The sequence below is a fragment of the Cricetulus griseus genome, chromosome 5 (genome assembly GCF_003668045.3).
Source record: "Cricetulus griseus strain 17A/GY chromosome 5, alternate assembly CriGri-PICRH-1.0, whole genome shotgun sequence".
In the NCBI taxonomy this organism is placed as follows: domain Eukaryota; kingdom Metazoa; phylum Chordata; class Mammalia; order Rodentia; family Cricetidae; genus Cricetulus; species Cricetulus griseus.
The window spans coordinates 34,554,951-34,581,921 of record NC_048598.1 but is presented as its reverse complement, the minus strand read 5'-3'; the positions used below and the strand labels follow the sequence as shown (position 1 = coordinate 34,581,921).

The following is a 26,971-nucleotide window of genomic DNA, read 5'->3' as shown; positions in this document are numbered from 1 at the left end:
AAGGCTACTGGGCAATGATTCAGCAGTGAGGAGATCTGAGCTGTCTGAATTGAATGTTCTACATCTTCTGGTTTGTTTCCTTACAAAACTTCAGGTTCATACTGTAACAATGCCAAGCTTTTAGGACAATGAAAGGGAGAGTGTCTAAGTAGCAGCTTTAAACCAACAAACAAACAAAAACCATTTAAAATAAACAGTAATAAAGATTGGTTTGTATGCATAAAGGACTATAAAACCTTTTTTTTTCTTTTTTCTTTTCTTTTTTTTTTTTTTTTTTTTTTTTTTTTTGGTTTTTGAGACAGGGTTTCTCTGTGGCTTTTGGAGGCTGTCCTGGAACTAGCTCTTGTAGACCAGGCTGGTCTCAAACTCACAGAGATCCACCTGCCTCTGCCTCCCGAGTGCTGGGATTAAAGGCGTGTGCCACCAACACCCGGCTTATTTATAAGATCTTTAAAGGGTAAGAAAAAAGATAAAATTGTTCTTTAAATTTTGAACTTTAGAAAATCTAGTGACTTTACACAAGTTCTTTAGAGCCTCCATAACTAACAAACATATTCCCTCAGTGCCAACTCTCATGTACCAATTAAATTTAATGACAGGAGGAGTAATAAAATTATCAAGCCAAAGAGAGTTTAAAATACAATTCTCAGCATCAGTCACCATGATCAGAAACAGATCGTGGGTTCTGTGACATCTAACTCACTGTCAAAACAAACTCTGCTACCTATATATCTTTATCAAGCCAAAATTTATTTGCAAATGTATTTCCATATTCTGCTGACCACAGCCTGTTAAGCTGTCAGCCTGTTAAACTGTTAAACTACCTGTTAACTCCTCTGGGAGTTACCAAAATCTTCCAACAGTAAAAGGTTTCTGAATGTGCAATGACCAAGAAACTAATTCACAAATCAAATGTGTAATTAACACATTCTGGCACCAATCACAAGTGTGGTTCTGAACACACAGTATGCATACTTTACATTAAGCATGGAGTCCATGTCATAAAATGTCAATAAACACTGCTGGAACATCTCATCTCATATATAGGCAAAATACATCTATTTTATTAATACACAAATTTGCTTCCATCTTTAACAAAAGATTTTAGATATACCAAAGAATTGTTTTTAAATAAATTTATGATTATTAAATGTACTATTTGTATATCTACTTTTCTTTAAGTCTATATACTCTGGCTGCATAGATTTTCTTAGGTAAAAACAGATTATGAGTAGAAAAGTTTAAGAAGTCTTTTATGAGACATGCGTAAAGACACTTTATGATAAATGTACACTTAATTTTATCAGTGTCTGCACTGGGTAAAAGTAATTCAAGTGGAAGTACCTTAACTTTTGAAAATTGTTATCATTTCATAAATTTTGAAACTGGTTTTAGCTTCATTACTAATGTTGTTTTCAAAAACTAAGTCTGGAGCAGCAAATGGGCTCCTCATAAGCTCGAGGATGTCAGTTTGTACTCTACCTGAAGCAACAAAAGGATGATGGGTAAAAGCATCCATGAGCTTAATGTAGGAGGGCAAATGACAAAAGGACTCTCCCATTGAAGAACTGGTTAGAGACAAATGATTGGATACATGGTCTAGAGGCTAAAAATGTTCTTTGATGCTGAAGAACTACAGGACATGCTGGCGAGATATCTCAGTGGGAGAAAATCGCCTCATATGTGTGAGGTCTTGAGTTCAAGCTCCAGCACCACCGACAAAACAAAAACAACAACCACACACACACACTCAGAACAAACTGTAACCCAGTATTTTAGAAGAACAGATACACTCATGAGGCCTGTGGGCACCAGACACATACGGTAAGCAAACATATTCAGGCAAAACACCCATACACATAAGTAGTAATTAAAAAATGACACTAATTACACTAATTTAAAAATGACACTAATTTTAACTAATAGTTAAAATATTTTATTGTTGTTTATATAAATTATAAGATAAGCAACTATGAGGTCAAAGGTTTATATATGTAGAGTCATATAATATATATTTGCCAAACATCTCAGAAAAGTATATATTCAAACCTAAATTTCCTAGAGCATTATTGACAAACTGTAAGTAACAAAGAATTTTATTTAACTATATAGACATGAGACTATTTTAAGTATGCCACTGAAAATTTGCTGAGTTCTACTGCAAATGCACTGTCTTTGTGCTAGACATTAGAGACAGAGTTCATTGTGACTGATATGTAATTAAATCATATTAATACAATGATATCCATTAAAAAGGAACAAGAAGGGTCAAGAGAGAAGAATGAATAATCATAATACAGGTGTTGAAAGGTGAGAAAAAGGCACTGTACATTACTGGTGAAAAGGGGCAAGGCAGCACTACTAGAAATTTCTTGTTTCTAGTGACATATTAAAGAATTAGATCCAAACTATAGTAGATGCCTTTTAATATGATGGTTGGTTGAAGTGCTACAAAAGTCATACTAATGTTATACTTTCACACCTTAAAAAGTTAATTTTATGGCAAACTTACCAAAAGCAATCTACAGATTCAATTCAATCCCCATCAAAATTCCAACACAATTCTTCACAAACTTCAAAAGGACAATATTCAATTTGATATGGAAAAACAAAAAATCCAGAAGAGCTAAAACAACCCTGTATAATAAAGGAACTTCTGGAGGCATCACCATCCCTGACTTAATTATACAGCTATAGTAATAAAAAACAGCATGGTACTGGCATAAAAACAGCCAGGTGAATCAATAGAATTGAATTGAAGATCCTGACATAAACCCATACACCTATGAACACCTAATTTTTGACAAAGGAGACAAAATTACACAATGGAAAAAAAGAAAGCATCTTCAAGAAATGATGCTGGCGTAATTGGATGCTGACATGTAGAAGAATGCAGATAGATTCATATCTATCCCCAAGCACAAAACTGAAGTCCAAGTGAATCAAAGACCTCAACATAAATCCAGTTACACTGAACCTGATAGAAAGTGGGAAATAGCCTTGAACACAACAACACAGGAGACCACTTCCTGAATATAATATTAGTAGCATAGACACTGAGATAGACAATTAATAAATGGGATCCCCTGAAATTGAAGAGCTTCTATAAGGTAAAAGTCACTGTCAATAAGACAAAATGGCAGCTTACAGAATGGGAAAAAAATCTTTACCAACCCCACATCTGACAAGGGTTGATCATCAAAATATATGAAGAACTCAAGAAACTAGACATCAAAATACCAAACAATCCAATTTTTAAAAATGGGATACAGATTTAAACAGAGAATTGTCAACAGAAGAATCTCAAATGGCCGAGATACACTTAAAGAATTGTTCAACATCCTTAGCCATCAGGGAAATGAAAATCAAAACGACTCTAAGATACCATCAGAGATACCATCACACCTGTTAGAATGGCTAAACACAAAAACACTAATGACAGCCTATGTTGGAGAGAAAGTGGAGTAAGGGGAACACTCCTCCACTGCTGGTGGCAGTGCAAAATTGTACAGACATTTTGGAAATCTGTATGGCAGTTTCTCAGAAAATAGAGACTCAATCTACTTCAAGGCCCAGCTATACCAATCTTGGGCATATACCCAAAAGATGCTCAATCATACCACAAGGAAATTTGCTCAACTACATTCATAGCAGTATTATTCATAATAGCCAGAACCTGGGAACAACCTAGATACCCCTCAACAGAAGAATAGATAAAGAAAATGTGGTACATCTATGTATTACTCAGTGGTAATGACATCATGAAATTTGCAGGCAAATGGATGGAACTAGAAAAAACATCCTGAGTGAGGAAAGACAAACATGGTATATACTCACTCATAAGTGGACATTAGCTGTAAAAGATAACCATGCTACAATCCACAGACCCAGAGAGGCTAGGTAACAAGGAGGACCCAAAGAAGGATGCATGGATTTCCCTGGGAAGGGGAAATAGAAGAGATCTCTGGGTAAACTGGGGGAGGAGATGAGGGGGTGGAAACACAAGGGTTTGGGTTGCTCAGGTTGGGGGCAGGACAGAGAGGGAGAGTAATGAAAGGGATATCTTGATGGGGAGGCATTTGGGGGCTAAGGAGAAACCTAATGTCAGGGACACTCCCAGGAATTCACAAGGATGATCCCAACTAAGACTTCTAGCAATAGTGGAGAAGATGCCTGAACTGGCCTTCTCCTGTAATCAGATTGGTGACTACCCTAGTTGTCATCAGAGCACCTTCAACCAGTAACTGATGGAAGCACATGCAGAGATTCATAGCCAAGCACTGGGCTGAGCTCCAGGAGTCCAGTTGACAAGAGGGAGGAAGAACTGTAGAGCAGGAGGGAACTGGGGGAGTGTCAAGAACATGACTGGTCAGTGGTGGTGGTGGTGGCTTACATCTTTAATTCCAGCACTAGGGAGGCAGAGGGGGGCAGATCTCTGTGAGTTCGAGGCCAGCCTGATCTACAGAGTGAGTTCCAGGATAGCCAGAACTGTTTTACAGAGATAAACTGTTTTGAAAAATGAAAAAACAAGATCATGATGGGGGAACCCACCGAGACAGCTGACCTGAGCTTGTAGGAGCTCATGGACTGTGGACCAACAGCTAAAGAGCCTGCATGGGACTGACCAAGACCCTCTGCATATGGGTGACAGTTGTGTAGCTTGTTCTGTATGTAGGGCCTCTAGTAGTGGAATGTGGACCTGTCCCTGGTACTTTAACTGGTTTGTGGGAACCTATTCCCCATGCTGGGATGCCATGCTCAGCCTTGATGCAGGGAGAGAAGCTAAGTCCTGCCTCAAGATGATATACAATGCCTTGTGTTGACTACTATGGGAGGACTTACACTTTCAGAACAGAGAAGAGTGGATGGGGGAGTAGATGGGAGTTGGGGAGAGGGAAAAGGAGGAAGGAGGGGAAACTGTGGTTGGTTTATAAAATAAATAAATAAAATTAATTAAAATATTGTATATTTAATATTAAATATAAGCTCATTTACCAATATTTTAATAGAAAGCTGTCTGCTTTTAAAATATGAGTCTACAAAGTCAGAGTTCTGTACAGGATCTTCGCAGAAATAATCCATGTCCACTTAATTGTATCTAATAAAAAGTTTACTCGATTAAATAATTTGAGTACAGAGTCATGCTGGATATCTGCCCCACCTAGCTTGAGTTGTACTCCCTGAGCTTTTGACTCTTTTATAATAGTTTTGCCAAATCAAAACAGTTATTTACAAGTAAACTTATAATTGAGATCTTCCTTGATTCAAAATTTAGCTAAAAGTAAAACTAATATCTACAATTTATAAGACACTAAAATCAAGGTAATTACAATAACAAGAACAGGTTGACAGATCTGGGAATTATCACTGATTTTTGGTGGTCTTACAACACTGACATATAATCAGTGCACACAAGCACCATTTAAAGAGACTCACAAGAGGACTGGAGAAATCGGGGAAAGAATCACTTTTGTGAACCCAGAAAGTTTTTTTTTTTAAATACTCCAGTAACTTTTATAAAATTAATTATTTAAGATATATACAGATCTTGACTTAAGGAAACAATGCAAAATCATTTCCTTGTAAATTAACTTCAATATTTTTCTTTGGAAGACTGAAAGAAAAAAAATATGGGGTGTTTAGGGATGAGGGAAAGTGGGGTGGATATTCTCAAGATATACTATATAGCTGTAGATATAATCAAGATATACAATGTACATGGTAAAATTGCCAAAGAATAAATAAAACGTATTCTTTTAAAATGTATGATTATATGAATCTCTCATCTGATTTTAAATGCCTGTAGCAAAATACATATTGTTTTGCCTAACAAGAACTCAAAATCAACATACTAAGATATTACTCTAATCACTCTAATCACAGGAAGTTGACAGAAAGGGTCCTAAAATGGTTAATGCTAGCACTATGCTCTTTCTTCAATAAAAATGTAAAAGGTAACTTCCCTAATGAGTCCATTTTGTAAAGAATAATATAAATCTTTGTCTATTATAATTTCATCTTTCACTATCATTATTAAATTTCTAGTTGGTGAGTAGTGTTATTTTGTTGTTTTAAACAATTCAATTTATACTGAGCAAGACTAATAATCAGATCTCTTCTATTACTAACCCAAGTCAAGACTAAAGAGAAAAATAAAATGAAAATCTATACACAAGATAAAATATGCTAGACATTCTTGGATCTCCCAGCTTGCTAAAGCTATATTCGTGTGTGTGTGTGTGTGTGTGTGTGTGTGTGTGTGTGTGTGTGTGTGTGTGTGTGTGTAGAATATATGTGTGTGTGGTGTATGTGTACACTTGTGTCTTCCTCTATAGTTCCCCACCTTAGTTTCTGAGATGGGATCTCACTAAACCATAGCTTGCCTTTTTGGCTAGAAGGCTGACCATTGAGCCCAGCTCGGGTTACAGGTACCTACTGCTATGCTTAGCTTTTATATTGGTACTGGGCATCAGATCTTAAATAGGTCTTAATGCTTACACATCAAGCATTTTTACCCATGAATCATCTTTCTAACCCCAAAGAGTTAAATTTTTCTAATTTGTTTTCTGTGCAGTAAGGAAACAGTTACCTGAGTAAAGAGGCAGCCTTCAGAATGGGAGAAAATCCTTGTCAGGTATACATCTGTTAGCTGTATTTGTATCTGGAATATATAACTTCAAAAAACTAAAAGTAAAACGACTCAACCAAGAAATGGGCTAAACAGAACTCTCAAGAAGAAATACAAATATCCAATCAATAGTTTGTAATGTGGGAAATTAATACTACTCTGATGTTCCCTTTCACCCTTGTCAGATCAGCTATCATCAAGAAAACAAATGACAAGTGTTGGAGAGGGTGTGGGAGAAAAGGAACATGTACTACTCTTGGTGGGAGTATAAACTGGTATGGCTATTGTGGATGGTCAGTACTGAGGCTTCTCATAAGACTAAATATAAAACTTACACACACACTTCCATACATACACATGTGTGCCTGTGTGGGTTTATGAGTACCATTTGTGTTCAGGAGCCCTCAAAGGCCAAAAGAAGGTATCAGATCCCATATAACTAGAGATAAAGGTGGTTGTATGCCTCTATATGGGTACTAGGGACCAAACCCAAGTCCTCTGCAAGTACAATAAATCCTCTTAACCATTGGACCATCTCTCCAGTACCAATGACCACCTTTCAATCTTCAAAGGTATCTCAGGTAGATAATAGATAAATTGCAGTCATCTTAATAATACATATTTTCTTAGTAGTGTGTATTTTCTTTTGACTTTTCCCCTTTGATTGAGAGACTTTAAGGTCTGTTCTGGCTAGTTTTCATGACAACTTGACACATGCTAAGGTCATCTGGGAAGAAGGAATCTTAACTAAGAACGCATCTATGTAGGACTGACTGGCCTGGAGGCAAGTCTATAGGGCACTTTCTTGATTAATGATTTTATGGAGGCAGTGCCACCAATAGCCAGGTGGTCCTTTGTGGTATAAGAAAGCAGGCTGAGCAAGCCATGGGAAGTAAGCAATAAGCAGCACTCCTCCATGACCTCTGGATAAGTTCCTGCCTCCAGATTCCTGCCCTACTTGAGTACATGCCCTGAATTCCCTCAGTAACGGATTGTTGACTAAAAGTGTAAGACAAAAATAACTCTTGCCTCCTCAGGTTGCTTTTGATTGTGGTATTTTATCATAGTAACAGAAACCCTAACTAGGACAAGATCTCTTACAATTCTAAACAACATCCATGAAAATTCAGTACAAGGACATCTATGTAGAAATGTCTTTATTTATATATAAAAATTCATTGTACTGGGTGATTTGATGACTGGAAGTGATGACTGGAAGCTCTTTTCCAAGTTGCTTTTGGTCATAATGTTGTCTTAAACTCTGAGCCATCTCTCCAGCCTATGGTCATGATGTTTTATCTCAGTAAGAGAAACCATAACACACAATCTTTTACAATATAACTATGCAAATTCTGAACATGGACAGTCTTTGTTTATATATTAAAAATCCAGTGTATTCTCTGAAATTGTAAATTTTTAGGGAAATAAAGGTTTAGCATCCGGGTGTACTATTGCACATCTGTAATCTCAATGCTTGAGAGGCAGAGGCAGGAAGTGCATTTCACATTGTAGGCCAGCATGATCTACCCAGTGAGTTCCAGGATTGCCTGGACTACTAAGCAAGTCTTGGCCTCCAAAAACAAATCAAAAAAAGAAGGGAGAAGCATTTATCAAAGTTATAACTGTATAGTCTCCTGAAGGAAGCATGATTAGTCAGGTATTTTTAAATTTTATTCTAGTATTCATTTATTTACTTATTCTATTATTTATTTCATTCATTTATAAATTTCCCCGAAATTCTACTTCACGTCTTGGTGTGCTCTGAACTGACTTAAATTTCAAGACATATGGCAAAAGGACCCACTTCAAAAGAACCCTTTTTTTCTGATAGAAAAGAAGTCCTGAGTAAACTCTAAGTAGATATAAACAAGGATAGACAAAAACATTCTAAAAGAAACCTGAGAAATGAACAAAATTTTTAATGATTTTATCAAAAAGGAAAAAAACCTTAATAATTTTTCAGAGAAAGTAAAATCTGAAGAGCACCAATTTACAATCACAAAATTATGCTCAGAAAAATACTCTATGTAAAAGTTGACTTTTGTAACTGTTTAATAACTACTTATAACAGCAATGATATTTACGTGTTGTTTAAAAGACTACAATATAAATTTTTACAAGTATTTTCATAATATCACCTCAAGCAACACATAATTCATACTATTTGCTCTGAAATTCTGTTTAATTTATATAGTTTTTTTTCCAATACCATTTGCTGTTAGATAAAAGTTCCTAACATTTGAAATGAAATTCAATTTGAAAAAAGAAAACAAGCTAAAACTAAGGGGGGGGAATGCCTTCTTAATGTGTTTAAATGAATATTTTTGATAATATCATGGTTACTAACTACAGAAAAAATGAGATTTACATGAAAATATTAAGTTCCTTTAGGCAAATAAATGTATACAGAATTCTATAAAGAGCAACATGTAAAACAATCTTGTTTCTAACTCAAATAAAAAATGGAAAAAAAGAATTATATAAAGAGAACAAAAAAGCATTTTTAAAGGATATAGTCTCAGTCTATAGCAACACCCAAGGCATATTATTAGATGAATTATTTGGAAGAGACAAAAGGAGACTAATAAAACAACTGCATCATAATTTCCACTATCAAGTGAATCATGTTCACAGTGGACAAGTGTTCATAAAATAATGTGTTCACAAAGAAATGCCCTAAAGCTACAACCACAAGATGCTGACCTTAAATAGAAATTGTATCAAAGTCAGCCTGGTGACACACACTTGTAATCTTAGCACTCAGGAAGTAGAGGGAGACCAGAGTTGAAGATCTATGACCAGGGATTACATTAGGGCTGGCCCTGGGCTTCCTGAGACCACCACCCCCCTTACACACACACACAAACACACACATTAACTGTTTGGGTTAAGAAAATATCACAGTATTAGACTAAAGGATATCAAAGCATCAAATATTAAGAAATGTTTATAAAAATGTTGAATTGAAGCTGGAATGTGGTGGCTCATGCCTTAAATCTCAACACTCCGGAGGCAGAGGCAGGCGTATCTCTGAGTTTGAGGCCAGTCTGTTCTACAAAGCTACACAGAGAAACCCTTTCTTGAAAAAAAAAATAAATAAATAAATGTTAAATTGAAAGGCATGTCTTGTTTTAAGAAAAAAATCTGAAGATCTGAAAAACAACCCCTACAAGATTGACTTTGCTATAAAACTGTTAGCTACATGATACATTGTGGCTATCATGTTAAAGCATGTATTAGACACAAGTACAAAAACCATGAAAAAGACTGCCACGCTTCACAACTGAGCAAAGATAAAATGCCTAAGGAACAACATGGATGACTCACAAAAGATGGGTTCCTTAAACACTATGGGGGGCGGGGAGGAGAAGAACACAGATGGGTGTGTGTTCAGCTATATACACTGAAGTGAGCATTAACATATTGTAAAAGTGCATAGTGTCAAAGAAACACAATGGCCAGCATTCAAAAGCAGCTTTGTCAACTATGCAATAAAATATGACAAGTCTCTCTGATGTCCATCAGTGAATAAATACATTGGTAGAAACTTAGAAATGAAAACAGAAATTTAAAAAGGAGCAGTGTCTCCTTCTAATTTCTATTTAAAATCAAAGAGAAAAATTCTGTTATACACTAATGCTCTTCAAAGTACATCATTTGTACAAGAGGACTCAGAACCAAACTGTTTACAAAGATCCAAACAGGAGTGAGAGAGAGTACACCTCTCACAAAGCTCTCTTGTGGTACTCAGGAGAAGCTACTTCCTAATCACATACACTGAACAAAGTTGCAGAATTTTTTGTCAGGTACTTGAGGAAATCATGAGTATAAGCTCAGTAATAAAACAAGATTTTTCTTATCTAGCGGTGTATAAGCCAACATTGCTCCAATTTGCATAAATAATCTCAGTAAAGCATTACTTTATTATCTGTGTTTCCTTGAGATTTCTTAAAATGTGCTTAACCCTTCAAAATGGACTCCACATTCTTCTTGGAAGGAAAATAAAATAGTTGTTTTCTGTCTGGTGATCAAGTTCCAGTCATCCACAAGCCACAGTTTCAGCTCTTTGGGAATTTTTAACTTCAACTCTGCTCATGTGTTTCTTCATTCTCAACTGTAGCATCTACCCGGACTCTTTTCTTCCTGGAAGGCTGAGGTATCTCACTGGTACTGCCACCATCTCCATCCCAGAGTGTTTTCTACTTGGTTTTTGTTTCACTTCAACATTTTTCTGTTACAGACCAGATGCCTTCTTTCCTGGAGCCCCTCTCATCTTGCCTTCTGCAGAACATTCCTGGCTAGCCTTTTGAAGCTCACTGCTTCTGCACATTGCTGTCCACATATTTGAGTACTCTGCTTTCCAAAACCCAGAAATTTTATTCCAACCACTGTAAGGGATAAAGGTTTTACTTGTTTGCCCTTTATGGCAATCTTTACACTCTCTACACTTCATAGACAAGAGGCCCATGAAAGCACAGCACTTGCTCATCCTTCAGGAATTTAGGCTTCAGGTCCTACTTAGGTGCCATTTATAATGCTACCGACTCTATTCTCTACCCCACCCTAGCAAGTCAATGCTTTACTTTTAATAAACTAGGAAACTTTGTTGGTTTATTAAAAACATCTTTTTAAAAGACAACTTTAGAGATTAGAATCACTACCACTGACAGCTATCATAATTTTATGTATTTTCAGTGGTATGTTATGTATTATTCTGTCAGTAGTATAAAGCCTCCACTCACATTTAGTGTATCTATAGCATTTAAAGTATTGCACCAAACATGGAGAGGGCCTAGACCATGCCTTTCTTCTTAAAAAAGCCTGGATCTGGGAATAAAAGCCACAAATGCTGACAGCAACTCCTATGTTCTAACCACCAGATACTACTTTTCTCCAGAACAACAAACCACATTCATAGCATGCAAAACACCCTTTATTTTTACCAACATTATGATTATTTCTTGCCAAGTTATAACTGAATCGGTGTCCTTTAAGTTTCAAATTATTTTGATACTCTGATGATAACATCTAAAAACATAAATAGAACATAGGACTTTGTCAACAGATTTTTAGGATAACTCAATGTGAGTTTCGCATGGGAATGACAGGAAAATGTCTGTGGTTTACTGACTAAAGCTCAGTCACTAAGAAGCTGTGTACTTGTATGGATATGGTTTTGTAATCACACATTCATAGCCATTACTCATTCTTCTTCACACACACACAAACTGGTGTGAGAATGAGAAACTGACTAAAAATTGCCTCAGGAAAATAAAAATATGACTATCGTCTTAGAAATGTAGCAAAATCTCCTCATTCTGTATAATCAAACTATCAGAAGATCATGTTAAATAAACAAAGGTGTCTATATTCATATTTCAGCACAGGTGTAGGAAATTGCTAATTACTAAAAAAACTTGATTAAAGACTACATATATTCTTTTTTGTTGTTGTTTTTAGAGATAGGGTTTCTCCGTGGCTTTGGAGGCTGTCTTGGAACTAGCTCTTGTAGACCAGGCTGGTCTCGAACTCACAGAGATCCGCCTGCCTCTGCCTCCCGAGTGTTGGGATTAAAGGTTTGTGCCACCAACGTCTGGCTAAGACTACATATATTCTTTAAGAAGGTGAATTGTGGGGCTAGAGAAATTGGCTCTGTCAAGAACACTTGCTCCTCTTCCAGAGGACTTGGGTTCAATTCCCAAAACCCACATGGTGGCTTACAACTATCCATAATTCCAGTTGCAGGGTATTCAATACCCTCTTCTGGCCTCCATAAGTACCAGGCATGGATGTGGCACATACATGTAGGCAAAACACTCATCAAACACATAAAATTAAAAATCTTAAGAAAATTTTTTAAATGTGAATTGTACAGTATGTGAATTGTATCTCAATAAGGCTATTAGATAAGATAAATAAGATACATGCACATATATATACTTATTGGATGTGTGGACATAAAGCAGGAATAAAAAAAATACCAGAACTTTTATATGCTTAGATAGTAACTAGAAAATCAAACTGACTTTAGGTCTCAAAATACTAAATCATTATTTATGAAACAAATGTACCATGGGTAAAATATAAGGGTAAATCCTCAAGAGAAATGAAAATCTATGTGCAAATAAAAATTAGTTTGTGAATGTCTGTAGCAGCATAACTTATAACAGTAACAAAGGAGAAACAATCTAAATGCCTATCAAATATGGAATGTTAACATATAACATGCTATAAGTCCAGAATAGAATATTATTTGGTTATAAAATAGGAAATACTAGTAGATTCTACAACATGACTAACCATGAAAGCATCACACTACATGACAGATTTAAAAAATGTATGTATATAAAATCTATAGCCAAGTTAATAGAGCCTCCTGAGTCTTTACAATGAAGAGGTTATTGTCTATGTTTGGCAGGTTGGAGATTTATAAGACAAATAGGGAGTAACTGCTAACAAATGCAGTTTCATTTTCTATAATGACAATATTCTAAAATTATAGGGCAATTATACAAATTTGTCAACTACTGTGCACAAAATGACAGGTATTATTTTACACAATTCCTCTTATGTGAAGTATACCTCAAAATCACGGAGACAGAAAGTAGGATGATAGTTACTAGGGCTAGGAAAGGAGAGGATGGGGAAGTAGTGTTTAATGGATACAGTTTTAGTTTAGAACAATGATGATGGTTGTTCAAAGAAAATGCCATTGAACTATATGGTTAAAATGGCCTCATTTTTATATGTATATACTGCCACAACTTTTTAAATCTCCTATTCTGGTGAGTTGTGCAATATGGGCCTTTCTTTTTTTCCACTTTAGCCACTGTGTCTTTATCAGTGCTGTGTGGATTGAGTGGTAGGACGCTGTGAGCACTATCAAAACTTAGTACTTCCACCGCTGCTGCCTAAGGTCTAGGTCTCAGCTTTTACCACCTATTAACACCTATTAACATGGTCTACCTCACAGGAACATTGACCTAGATGCCACCATCCCCATTCTAACCACTACAAAAAACATTAAGGTTCAGGGATGATTAAGTAGCTGAAACCATGTACCCACAAACAACAAAAATGTACTTCATCTGTTATATTTCTATATTTGTCCATATATATATGGACACATACACATAGATGTAGATATAGATATGTAACAATAATAATCAAAGAAAAAGAGGCTATCAATTTGGGGTGGGACATGAGATGGGACACAGGAGAGACTAGAGGGAAAAAGGAAAGGGGTAAAGTAATATAATTATATTTTAATTAAGAATGTAAAATAAATGAAAAATTTGAAAACATATACTTTAAAATTTTTTGTTACAGCAGCCCTAACAGACTAATATACCCAGAATGCACTTATTTAAAATGCAATATAAATACAAAAAATGTCAAATAAATCTAAAGAATCAGAAGCACTTAACTAAGTATTTAAACTCATTGCCTATATCACTTTAAACATTTATTAGCTTCAGTGTTGTTTAAGTTGGTAACACAAGTATTAGAAGTCATAAAACATGGGATCAACTGCAAGACTGTTTAGATATTAACTACCCAACAAACTGCTGGCAAGATTGTTATGCCTGCATAAAGAAGCAATTCTTGAAATAAATGACAATAAAGAAATATATTTCTCTGTATGTTCTAGAGGCCAACATTTAAAATTACTGCATAAAACAAAGAGAAGACCACAGGGGAGACCTGAGGCACTATGTAAGGTATTGTTACTAGACTTTACTACTGTGTACTATATATGTAGCACCTTATGAAATTATATGATTTCACTTATGTTCTTCTTGATTTGGTTATTGATTACCTAGGATAACTGAAGATGCACTATTAAAATAAAAAAACTATGCTGTATGTCCAACACCTAGCACAATGTCTCAGAAACTTGACATTTGAATATGAAACTGTCCTTCCAAAAAGTTTATATTATAAAAATTGTTAAAATTTAATATAATGGACTGAAGAGACTGTTCAGTGGCTACTGCACTTGCTCTTACAGAAGACCTGCATTTGACTGCAAGCCCCCACACAGCAGTCAAACATGCAAGCAAAACATACACACAGATAAAATCAATACTTCTTTTTTTAAAAAAAATTAATAGGATTATTAAAATTACCTAGAAAAAAACATAAATCTTCTAAGATTCAACTTAAGGAGTCTTTAAAAACAAAACCAGGGACAGAGGTTTTAATTATTACTATGAGATTATAAAAAAAAAAGTAAGTCACAACCAGAAATGAGAATTACAGAGGCCACACTTACTTTCCTTTCATATATATAAAAATAAACATTAATCATATATTCATACACACACAGGTACATTTTAAAGCCTTCATTTAACTTTTTACCTAATGACAGAGGAAGAGAAATAATTGACAAATGAATTAACTCCCAAGACCCTACTTTTCAAAATATGCAATAGATACATATGCATTTCTTCTTATTCACACAGAGGCAACTCTGTAGACTATATGGAATTGTGTGCACATAGTATAACATTATCTGCTTATATTTCTTGTGTGATTCAACTGTGTTCCACTAATACAAAGATATTTACTCCATGTTCAGACATGGACAGAAGCATCTGGAATTATTTTAACTATAAGAAGTTTTGTTATTTTATATCATCACTGACCCATTTTTTTTTTGTATCATCTGAAGAAATATGTATATTCCACAATGGGAAAGTTGAATGCTGAATGTGAAAACACTGAGTTTCTTCTTTTTGTTTAGAGGCCTTGAGTACTCCTTATTTCATGCCTATAATCATGAGAGTACATTAAGCAATAACACAAGAAATTATTCCTTATTTATGCCCAGGACATACACATGCCCAAAACAAGTATAAATCCAAATAATTTCAAACTATTACAGTTTATTTTCAAAAAACACAACAAATTCAACAATAGGTATCCTTTCTTTAAAAACAAAAACTATATCTCTGTATATATATTAGTTACTTTTCTATTACTGTGATAAAACACCATGAGCAAGACAACTTATAAAAGAAAACTTTTGTTTTGTTTTTTGAGACAGTTTCTCTGTGTAACAGTTCTGGCTGTCCTGGAATTAACTCTGTAGACAAGGCTGGCCTCGAACTTCATGAGATTCGCCTACCTCTGCCTCCCAAGTGCTGAGATTAATGGTGTGCTCCACCACCACCCAGCAAAAGGAAGCATTAACTGGGCTTATGGTTTCAGAGCTAGAGCCAATGTTGGCAGAGCAAAGAAGACAGGAACATGGGAAAGTTCACATATGAAACCCCAAAGCCTGTCTCTAGTGACACCTTCTCCAACAAGGTGACACTTTCTGATCCTTCCCAAATGGTCCTCCAACTAGGGACCAATTATTCACACATGTAAGCCTATGAAGCCATTCTCATTCAATTCACTATAATATTCCTTTAAATAAAAATAATTTTAATATATATTTAATGACTGCTATGAGTCAGGCAGTATTTTTAATGTTTATGACATATTAAGTTATTTAATACTTCCTACATTTTACTGTTCATATTAATGAAGGAAAGTTATACTAGTAGGTTTCAGATTCAGAAATAACTCTAAATTTCTTAATGAATTCCTAAAGATATTTGTACTACTTATTCTATAAACTAACAAAATCCTATAATAGCAATTCTATCTGACTATACTTAATTACTGGAATTGAAACTTTTTAAACAGCACCTTAAATTTGTACAATTTATGTTCCTACATGCACTGTTATCGTAAGAATGGGTAACAGAAGAAAGCAACAAGTTGGCACATTTTATCTTCCATTTGATCATTAATATATGTGAAGTATGGGAACAGCACTGAACACATTGTAAATCAGAAACAGCTTGTAATATATGTTAAAAACTTAAACTGAAAGGGCCCCCAAATGTATGTGTATTGTTTATGTGTGTATATCTTAATTATAGTTCTCTCATCAAATGTATACCGTAGCTGTTAAGAAGTACCAGTTCTCTGAATTTATTTTAAGTTATTCTCCAGTATTTAGGTCATCTGCGTTCACCTGGCAACTATACAGACATACTAGGACCTAAAAAACAACCTAGTCCTTCAAAATTTTAACAGAATGTTTACAGAAGCCTCAACAAAAAATTCACCTCTTGGTAATTATCTATTTGCCAAGAGCAATATATATATATATATATGTGTGTATGTGTGTGTGTGTGTGTGTGTGTGTGTGTGTGTATGTGTGTGTGTGTGTGTGTGTGTAATAACTCATTTAAAAACTTGCTAAGCAAGGGAATATTTATAGAAGATGAGATTTAGAATATTGAATTTTGAGTAGTCAAGTACTTAGAAGACTACATTTTCAGGTATGTAACCTTTTTGTATTCATTTTTGTTTCAAAAGAAATTAAATCAAGTTTGAATAACAAAATTCTGTAACAATCCTCACAATTTTAGAGAGTTAAAATCTTTGTTGAAATGGTTAGTATACTAATGAATAAGTAGTTAAACTGTCTTAGTGGTAAGGGCTTAACAGAAAAGTGACTTCTACTGAATGAAAGTATAATCAAGGTTCTAAGACTATGGTTCTTGGGGGTGGGGGCGGTGGTGAAGCTACAACTTACTTGGCTCATATGATACAGTCAACCATCCCCAAGGCAATCAGATGATATAATTAAAAAGTTGTTTTTTGAGTCTAATAATACTATAATCAATATAATATACAGTTTTTAATTTAGAAAACTCATGAGATTTTCTTTTAAATCCAATGACCTGATATCTGAAAAAAGATTCATCAAATCCTGATAAATCGCCCGGGCATTGGTGGCGCACGCCTTTAATCCCAGCACTCGGGAGGCAGAGGCAGGCCGATCTCTGTGAGTTTGAGGCCAGCCTGGTCTTCAGAGAAAGTGCCAGGATAGGCTCCAAAGCTACACAGAGAAACCCTGTCTCGAAAAAACAAACAAACAAGCAAACAAAAAAAAAATGCTGATAAATCAAACATTTTATATTTTGCCATCTGAACAAAAAAAACTAAAGATTTGTATTCCTTCCATATTCAAATTAGAATTTTATGATATAGGTAAATCAAAATTCCAATTGACTAAGAGCTATCTGGGTAAAACTCTATCCACGTAGATCTCTGTAATTATATTTATTAATTTAAAATAAATTTAGGAAGAGATAAGATAAATGTTTTTAATTCTCAACTGCTTGGAGAAAATTATTTGATTCTAAGCTGCATTTTCCCTGAAAAAGTGGTGAGTGGAAATCATGGTTAGAAGTTTTTCCTTATATAGATCCTAAAAATTAAAAAACCGACAATATAAAAACGTTCAAAACCGAACCCATTCAATTCTACACTATTTATTATCATTCACTGAAAAGTAGTTTTGGAAACTGGATTATTAATTATAAAATTTTATTTAGATAAATTTCTCTTATAATAAATACAAATCGTTTAGCTTCTAGAAATCAAGATTTCAATAGTAATTAAGTATATGCCATCCTTCCCACTACCCTTATTCACCATAATATACCTTCTTCTACTGGCTCATTGGTTGCTTCTCCTTTTAGACTCAGCATCCTGGAGAAGCCACTGGAAAGAGTAGAAAAAATGCCACGGATGAAATATCCCTGCTGTTCAGACTCCACTGACCCCAGTGAATTCGGCCATGGTCTCATAAACCTGATACTACAGCGGGGTTCTGGCTCTGAAACAGACCTGGTGAATGGAGCCCGAAGTGACTGGGCATTATGCAGGTTCAGTTTCTCTGTTGATGTCTCAGGGATCTCATGAGCAGAGGAAGAGGCATTAGTACCCACTGTCTCTGGCAGGACCTTCTGCTGGGGTTCATCCAGGTCTCCATTATTAGTTTGCAGTCTTTCCATTTTGCTCCCTTTCTTCCTAAAGCCAGGCTGCTTCTGCCACCTATAAGCTTCCAGTGGCTTTTCCAGTTTAGAAACAGCACATTCATTTTTCTTCCTCTGGCTTTTAAATGAACCACACCATGGATACATCTTTAAACTTGCTCCTATCTCTGAATTTGCATAAGCAGGTTCTGACAAAGATCTTCCATAGCTTGGAGGACAAGGTGAGGTTTGTTTCTTAAAGATGTTTATCTTCCAGGACTCCATTTTCCATCCTTTCTACACTAAGTTTCTTCTACTATGTTGTCTTTACCATTGAACCACACTTGTCCGTGCAGTCCAAAACATTTGACTGTTTAAGCAGCTTTTGTGTGGCTTTGAACCACAGCAGATGTTGCTGCTTAAGAGCTGGTGTCATGTTATTACCCCATTTTCCCAGATCTCCAAAACTTCAGCAGCACCTAAAAAGCCTCTGGCCTGAAGCAAATTTTCTTCAGAATAGAAAGAAAAGTTTCCCAAAGAATCTTTGTTCTTCTTACAGTAGGTTAAATGTCTGTCCTATTTCAGAAAATTATTTTTTAAGAGGTGAAAAAGTGTCAAGGAAAAGAAAAGAAAAGAAAAGAAAAGAAAAGAAAAGAAAAGAAAAGAAAACCCACAAGCACCTTTATGGACCAATAGCAATTAGTTCACTAAGCAAATGACAACATTAAAAATAGATTATGGAATAATTACTTGAGTTGACATTCAAAGAGTCAAGAAAGAACAAAAAAGAAACTTGCTCTAAGTTCATGTTTAGAGTAGCAGCTTCCTCGAGTTTCAAATGTGTATTTCAGAAATTTAACTTAAAGCAAACTGATACTATTTATACTATAATCATTTGCAGTGTTAATACATAGTGTCTTCTACCTAACAGGTCAAACCACAGACTATTTACTTCAAGCTGGATGGGCAAAAGAGGAGCGAGGGAGAGGCAGAGGGAGGAAGGGAAAGGAGGACAGGGAGAGGGAGGGGGAGAGGGAGAGAAATTCAGGCCATTTTAAATGTAAATATATTACAGAGGATTAAAAAAGCATAAATGAGGAATGGGGCAGAAACAGACAACATTTGCTATAAAACACTGTATAGAAAAAGAAAAGCTGAATCCAGTTGCCTTACAGATGCTAGGCAAGTGCCCGACCATTGATGGAGCCCTAGTCCCTAAAAGAGAAACTCTTGAGGCAAGTTCTGTGGCAACTGGAAACACAGGAACAGACATACTTAAATAATTTGTAGAAGGGAAAAGTTTGCATGCAAATCTAATTGGAATAAGTTAGTTGGAAAAACACTATCATTTAACCAAAGTTATTCCTTTCTTCCTCTTCCTGCTTCTTACAGCTTTCTAAAGAGCTGACATTTAACATTTTGTTAAAGCAAATACCTTATACTGAACCAAGATCATGACTGCCAAAAGTTTGGCTAGTTGTATTTTTTTCAACAGTCTGCCCATAAACCCCTGAAAATAAGGGTTTCAAATGGAAAGCCTGACAGACTTCAGACCACCAATAAAAGAGATATAGCAGAGCAATCAAAGTCACTTCGTAAATTACTGAGAAATGATTTCATCTAGCAAACATGAAAACTACCCATTTATTTATAAAATGTATACAATAAAAACAGTTCTCATACTAAGATTTCTACTATTATCATGGGAATAGTAAAGAAATTTTATATATTTCTTCATTTCAGGATATTAAATATTCTATTATTTCCATTATCACAAAGACAAACTCAATTTTGTTTACAAAGTATCTAAATTTACTCATTTGTATAATAAAGAAGTTGAAATATTTGGGTTTCTTAAATACACAATATATCAGGTTAAATGATCTCCAAATCATAAATTTATCTGCATTTAAAAATAAGAAAGGGTGAATGGGAGAATGGGAGGGAGGGGGCACTGAGATTGGTACATAAAATGAAAAAAATTAAATATAAAAAATAAAAATAAGAAATGTAAACTTACACAAAGAAACAAAAGATCATATCCTAACCTCTCTTTATGATAAAGCACATTGTCCACAACATTGATGTGACAGAAGTATACCTAAACATAAAATTCAGCAATGAAAAGCTATAAAAGTATGAGAAGATATTTGTATGACCTACAATAAAACAAAGAGCTTTTAAGATGTAGACAGTAAGAGCAAGTACAGGAAATCCTTAATAATTATGAGTTCATATATTTAAAAAATTCTGGACAATAGAAGACCCCATTAATAAAATTGATAAGCAAGACCAAAATGGCAGAAAAATTCACAATATAAACATCTCAAACCAATTTATTTTTCCACAAACTTAGTAAAAAGAAAACCAACTTTTTAAAGTAAATAAAAACCCTTTACAAAAACTTAAGCTAAGTAGGATGGTACATTCCTAAACTTCCAGCACTTAGGAAACCAAAAGAGAAAGATGTGAGTTTGAGAGTATCTAGAGCTAAACAGTGAACTTATATCTCATCTTTTATTAAATTATGATCAAAAACATATGAAAAATTATTTAACCTCATTAGTAGTTAAAGAAAGGCAAATCACAGTCATAATTAAGACATTACCCACTCTAGATAGTAGTGATGAGGTTCAGCAAATAGAACTGCCAAATTATTATCAGAAGCATATGCAATACAATTACTTCAGAAGTCTATCTTTTCTTCTTTCTTTCTTTTTTTTTTTTTTTTTGTTTTGTTTTGGTTTTTGAGACAGGTTTTTCTATGTAGCTTTGTAGACCAGGCTGGCCTCAAACTCACAGAGATCCAACCACAGAGATCTGCCTGCCTCTGCCTCCCGAGTGCTGGGATTAAAGGCGTGTAATACCACCACCGGACTCAGAAGTCTATTTTAAATTCAACATACATTTATAACATGATTAAGCAATTCTGCTATAGGTATTTTTTACCAGAACCTTTAAAATACATTTGCTTATACCTGAATGTTCATAATCATAGCAGCTTTATTTAAAATAGCTATACAATGGAAAGAATACAAATGTGTACAGCAGTAAAATGAATAAATTGTGGCATTTTCATACAATGGAACGCTGCTCAGCTTGAAAAACATTGGCAACTAATTCATAAAACATGGATGATTCTTACAAATACTTTTCCAACAAAAAATGCAACACAAAAAGTGCATACTACATAAATTTCATTTAGATGTAATTGTAAGCCTAATTTAAAAAAAAAAAAAACACTGTAGAAAAAAAAGAAACAAAGAGGGAAGAAGACAGAAAGGAAAGGAAGGAGGGGAAGTAGTTCCAGTGAAAGAGGCAAAGTTAATCAGCAAGGGAAACATGAGGGCTGTAGGATAATGAAAACTTTCTACATATTTCTAGATATGGATGTAATTATGTTCATGTCTATATTCATTGACACAAATCTAATTATTCCCTTAAGATTTAAATATTATATTTTTTAAAAAGGTTGATGGTGGTACATACCTTTAATCCCAGTGGTTAGGAGGCAGAATGCAGGAGAATCTCTGTGAGTTTGGGGCCAGTCTGGTCTACTAGGCAAGTTCTAGGACATCTAAGGCTACACAGAGAAACCCTGTCATGGGGGGAGAAAAAAAGCAATACTGAACTCTACTCAGTGGATTAGCTTATTCTGTATCAAAAATTAGCAATTCCAAAACCACTTTCTGTGTATCCAAGGATTAAGAGAAGTTGAAATTACACGGAAGAATATGATGAACAAAGGTCAAATAAAATAATGAACAATAACTGAATCTCACTAACGAAACAAACTGATACTATATGCTTCCTGAGATAATTAACCGTGAAGCATGAATTATGACTTCATGTAAATCACACAAAATATAAAGAAAATCACACTGACAACCCCACTGAAAACCCTTCTAAAGGGTGTGTTAGGAGCTCTATAACAGAATGCTTGCCTAGTATGTACAAGGCTCTGGGTTTGACTCCTTACAGCCTTCCTAAAAACAAAAAACAAACAAACACAAAAAGGAGAACAAAAAAAAAAGCAATAAATGCATTTTACAACTCATTGCTTCTGAAACTCAAGATAAGGAAACACAAAACTATGGAATTGGTTTCTCACTAAAGCAGACTTAAGATAGATGATTGAAAGCAATGCCTGATCTGTATTTCATCCTGTATGTAGAAAAATAGCTATGATGAACATTATTGGGAAAACAGACAAAATTTAATACATATTATGGGTCAGTTAATGTTGAAAAAAAACTTTTCATTTTAGAGCTACAGAGATGGCTCAATGGTTAAGTGTACTGGTTGCTCTTCCAAAGGACCTGGTTCAATTCCCAGCACCCACGTGGTAGCTCACAACTATTTGTTCCAAGGGATCCAGCTGGCCTCTGAGGGAACCAGTCATACACTTGGTATAGATATATATGAAGGCAAAACATCCATATACATGGAAAAAAATTAAGTAGAGCACAATCAACTTTTGTTAAATATAGTTAATAGTATACCAATATGCTGGAATAATATACATCAAAAGAAAAGGGTAGAATTTCAATTTTAATTTCTGTATTAAATTTCATAATACATGTGTATTTTTCTGTTCCTGAAAGCATAAAACTTTAGTAAACACATACTTAAAATCTACTCAGAGAACAAGTAAAAACTTTCACAGAATTAAGAGTGTAGCAATGTCAGCAAGTCATCACAGATCAACCTTAGGCGAGTTTACAATAATCCAACAAGACCAGCAAGAAGAGAATGGCTATCTATACTTAACTAACAGCAAAAAGAAAAAATATATCAAATTTCCATTTTAGGATTATAGAACATGCATAATTAGCTGGGTTTTTTTTTTCAAATGATCTACAGGTACAGTTGAGAATTCTGACTTAAACAACATAGATACAAAATTTAAATTTCAGTTACTCTAGCATTATTTAGTTTAGGTTCTACAAATTTCTTATAGTTTAAAATAGAATATGAGCATCTCATGGTATCTTTATAGATTTATTCAATTTAATAAAACAAATAGAAATGAAAAAGCAGAATGTAAGTTCCTCTGTTTACAAACAGTCTGCCACTACTTCCTATCTGATAACATACTTTTGTGACAGAAATTCTATTCTACTTAGCCCTTAAGCTGTGTTGTGCTGCAATACATAAGCTATGCTAAATTAACAATATAATTGTTTGTAAAACATAAGAAAGTATACTGCTTATATCAATTCACAAAAATTTTAAAAATAGGATTTAATTTTTACTAACCGAAAGACGTCTTTCAAAAATCAAAAATACAAAGTCCTTGTTTATAGGAAGCTAAGTAATTAATAACAAAACATCCCCTTCCCATCTCCTATCACTGGGGCACATCTGCTTCCCAATGGAACACTTCCTGTGGCCAAAAAAAAAAGACTACCTCTTTTCTAAGAATCAGAACTAAGAGGCACATCTTACATGTACACATCTGCCTCTCACTTAAGAGAAAAAAGTATCTAGAAGGGCCAAACACTGATTTTTAAACAGACAAGAGTTGGAATCCATTTATTTTTAAAATACAAAAAAATTACTTTTAATAAAAAAAACCTGGATAACTCCTAATCCCCAAACTATCTTCTTTCTTTAAACACCCCCTCTCCCAAAGACTTCTACTCTTCCCACAGCCTCCAATCTCATCTCCCTTCTTCCAGTTTCTAAATATTTAGAGATTTTTCAAAGCTGAGTCCTTGGCACTATCTGTCTATATTCATGTCTTGAACATTGTCATTCACCATTACCACATCTATTTATACTGTCAGCTCAAACCTTGTATCAAGAGTCATTCAAATTAATATTTTCTGATATCTCTGATTTGAATGCATAAAATTTAACCTGTTTTCTTTCTTTCAAGACCTGATTTTATTCTCATACCACATTCAGTCAGGTGTACACCCACAACTATTAGTGATTTTCTTCTTTCACCATTCAGTTTCTAATACATGAGTCTTACTGACTTCCCCTCCCAGGCTGTACTTAATCTACCTCACCATTTCCTTTAAATCAATGAAAAATAATCTCTCACTTAGATTACAGTACATGCCTAAATTAGCCACAAGTAAAGCATTTTCTTGCTTTATTGAGAATATCTCCCAGTGATAGTGATGGTGGTAGGTGTATGCATATGTGCAAGAATACCTGTAATCTCCTCTACTTAGGAAGCTGATGGGGAGGGCTATTTGAGCGAGAGAGGGGGGGAGGAGACTGGTGCATAGATGGACAGGAAATTACATCTTTTAAAGTATTAAAGATTCAATTTACCTTGTTTAAAATCTTTCAGTGACCTCCCACTATCCTTCTGATGAGACAAAATTCCTCAACAGCCTGATTTCTATTTATTTCATAGCTTCGAGCTCTTCCTTAAAGACACAGCAGTCCTTCCTACTTAGTACTTTCCTTCAGAGAACAGGGATGCTACTGTACACCCTGCACCTAGATGCCACAGGATCCTCAGTTCCTGATAATCTTGTTTCTGATTCCTAATCAGGTCAGAATCACCTGTGGTTGCTTTCTACTGTAATCATTCCATGCTGCTCACAGACCAGGCTAGACTTTATTTCTCTGCAGACTCCTACGACAGTGCTGATACCAACTGCTCTGCCATACATCCAGGTCCCTAGAACAATCTATAATATCTGCTTGGGGACAGAAAATGCCCAAAGGGTAGCTTTTCTCTAGCTTTTCAGTTTCTATTCCCTAGAAAAGCCAGTGTTCACTGGATTTCTCTAATTGCCAGTGAGGAATGTTCTGCCTAGACACAGTCTTAATGAACGCACGAACTAGCAATTACTCATGCTGGTAATTATCCAAGTAAGCTGAAAATTTATGTCCACACAAAAATCTCCACATCAATGTTTAAAACCTCTTCATCTATAATTGCTAAAACTTGGAAGCAACCACAATGTCTTTAATTAGTTGAATACATAAGTTAACTGCAATACATCTGTATAATGGGGTATTATTCAGTTCTGAAAAGAAATTAACTATCTATCCATGTTAAAATTTAAAATGCATGCTATTAAGCATTTGGAAAGCTCTGTACTTTAAGATTTAAACAATATCACATTCTAGAAAAGGAAATCTCTGGAGATAGTACATTTGTACTTGTGGATACAATTCAGTATATATTTGTGTTAAGTCCATAGAATGCATCATATGAAGAGTGTGCCTTCTGTAGACTACAGACTTTGAGTGATATTGATGTATCAGTATTGTTGGTTCACCCATTTTAAGATATACAATTGTTGCATGACATGCTGGTATTGAAGCAAACTGTGGTGAAGAAAAGAAATCCTTTGTATTCTCTATTCAAGTTGTCTTTTAATATATTAATGTCCTAAACACTAAAATATACCTTTTTAACATTACTGGGGGTTGAACCAGGGCATCAAACATGGAAGGCAAGCACTGCAGAATTGAGATATAGTCCTAGTCTTTAACACATATTACTTTTTGAAAACTGAGGATAGCATTTCTTACTTACTACACTATAACAATTAAGTATTTGATACAAGCTTTTTCATTTCTTTTTTATTTTAATTAGAAAGAAAATTATCCCATACCCTTTCTGCTTCCCAGGGAGGGTGAAGCCTTCCACAGGAGGTCTTCAAAGTCTGTCTTATTCTTTGGGATAGGGCCTAGGCCAACCCCCTTATGTCTAGGCTCAGGGAATATCCCTCCATGTGGGATGGGCTCCCAAAGTCCATTCCTATGTTAGGGATAAGTACTGATCCACTACAAGAGGTCCCATAGATTTCCAAGAATTCCAGAAAATCGTTGGATAGTAGGAAGGATGGGGTAAGATGCCATGGAAAATGGTTACCAACTATCCAGGCTGTACAGACACTAAATACAAATGATAGGCCTTCAGAGGAACCAAAGGCCCTGCCATTAAAATGGCTTACAGATGAACCGGTCTGGATAGGGCAATGGCCTTTGACCTCTGAAAAGCTAGAGGCTCTAGAAAAGTTAGTACAGGAACAGCTAGAGGCTGGTCACATAGAGCAATCTACCAGCCCTTGGAATTCTCCTGTATTTGTTATGAAGAAGAAGTCAGGTAACTGGAGAATGCTGACAGACCTGAGAGCCATAAATAAGGTAATGCAACCTATGGGCTCTCTAGAGCCTGGAATGCCACTGCCTTCCTTAATACCTAAAGGATGGCCGATCATAGTAATCGACTTGAAATACTGCTTTTTCACTATACCATTACAAGAAAGTGATAGAAATTTGCATTTACAGTACCAACTCTTAATAACTCACAGCCAGTTCAGAGATACCAGTGGAAGGTTTTACCTCAAGGGATGCTAAATAGTCCTACTTTGTGTCTACACTTTGTACAACAACCTTTGGAAATAATTTGTAAAAAATTTCCACAATCTCTTGTTTATCATTATATGGATGGTATTCTTTTATCGGATTCTAATAAGGAAACTTTGGAACATATGTTTGAAATGGTGAAGGAAGTTCTGCCTCGTTGGGGTTTACAGAT

At 35.0% G+C, this 26,971-nt stretch overlaps 1 protein-coding gene and 1 pseudogene across 2 annotated transcripts in view; both read right to left on the bottom strand.

The window, feature by feature from the left end:
- Positions 1–26,971, bottom strand: part of Rasal2 (RAS protein activator like 2) — a 246,104-nt gene that overhangs the window by 158,469 nt on the left and 60,664 nt on the right. The gene's annotated exons all lie outside the window — the stretch shown is intronic.
- On the bottom strand, positions 6,309–11,157 carry LOC103159778 (annotated as a pseudogene).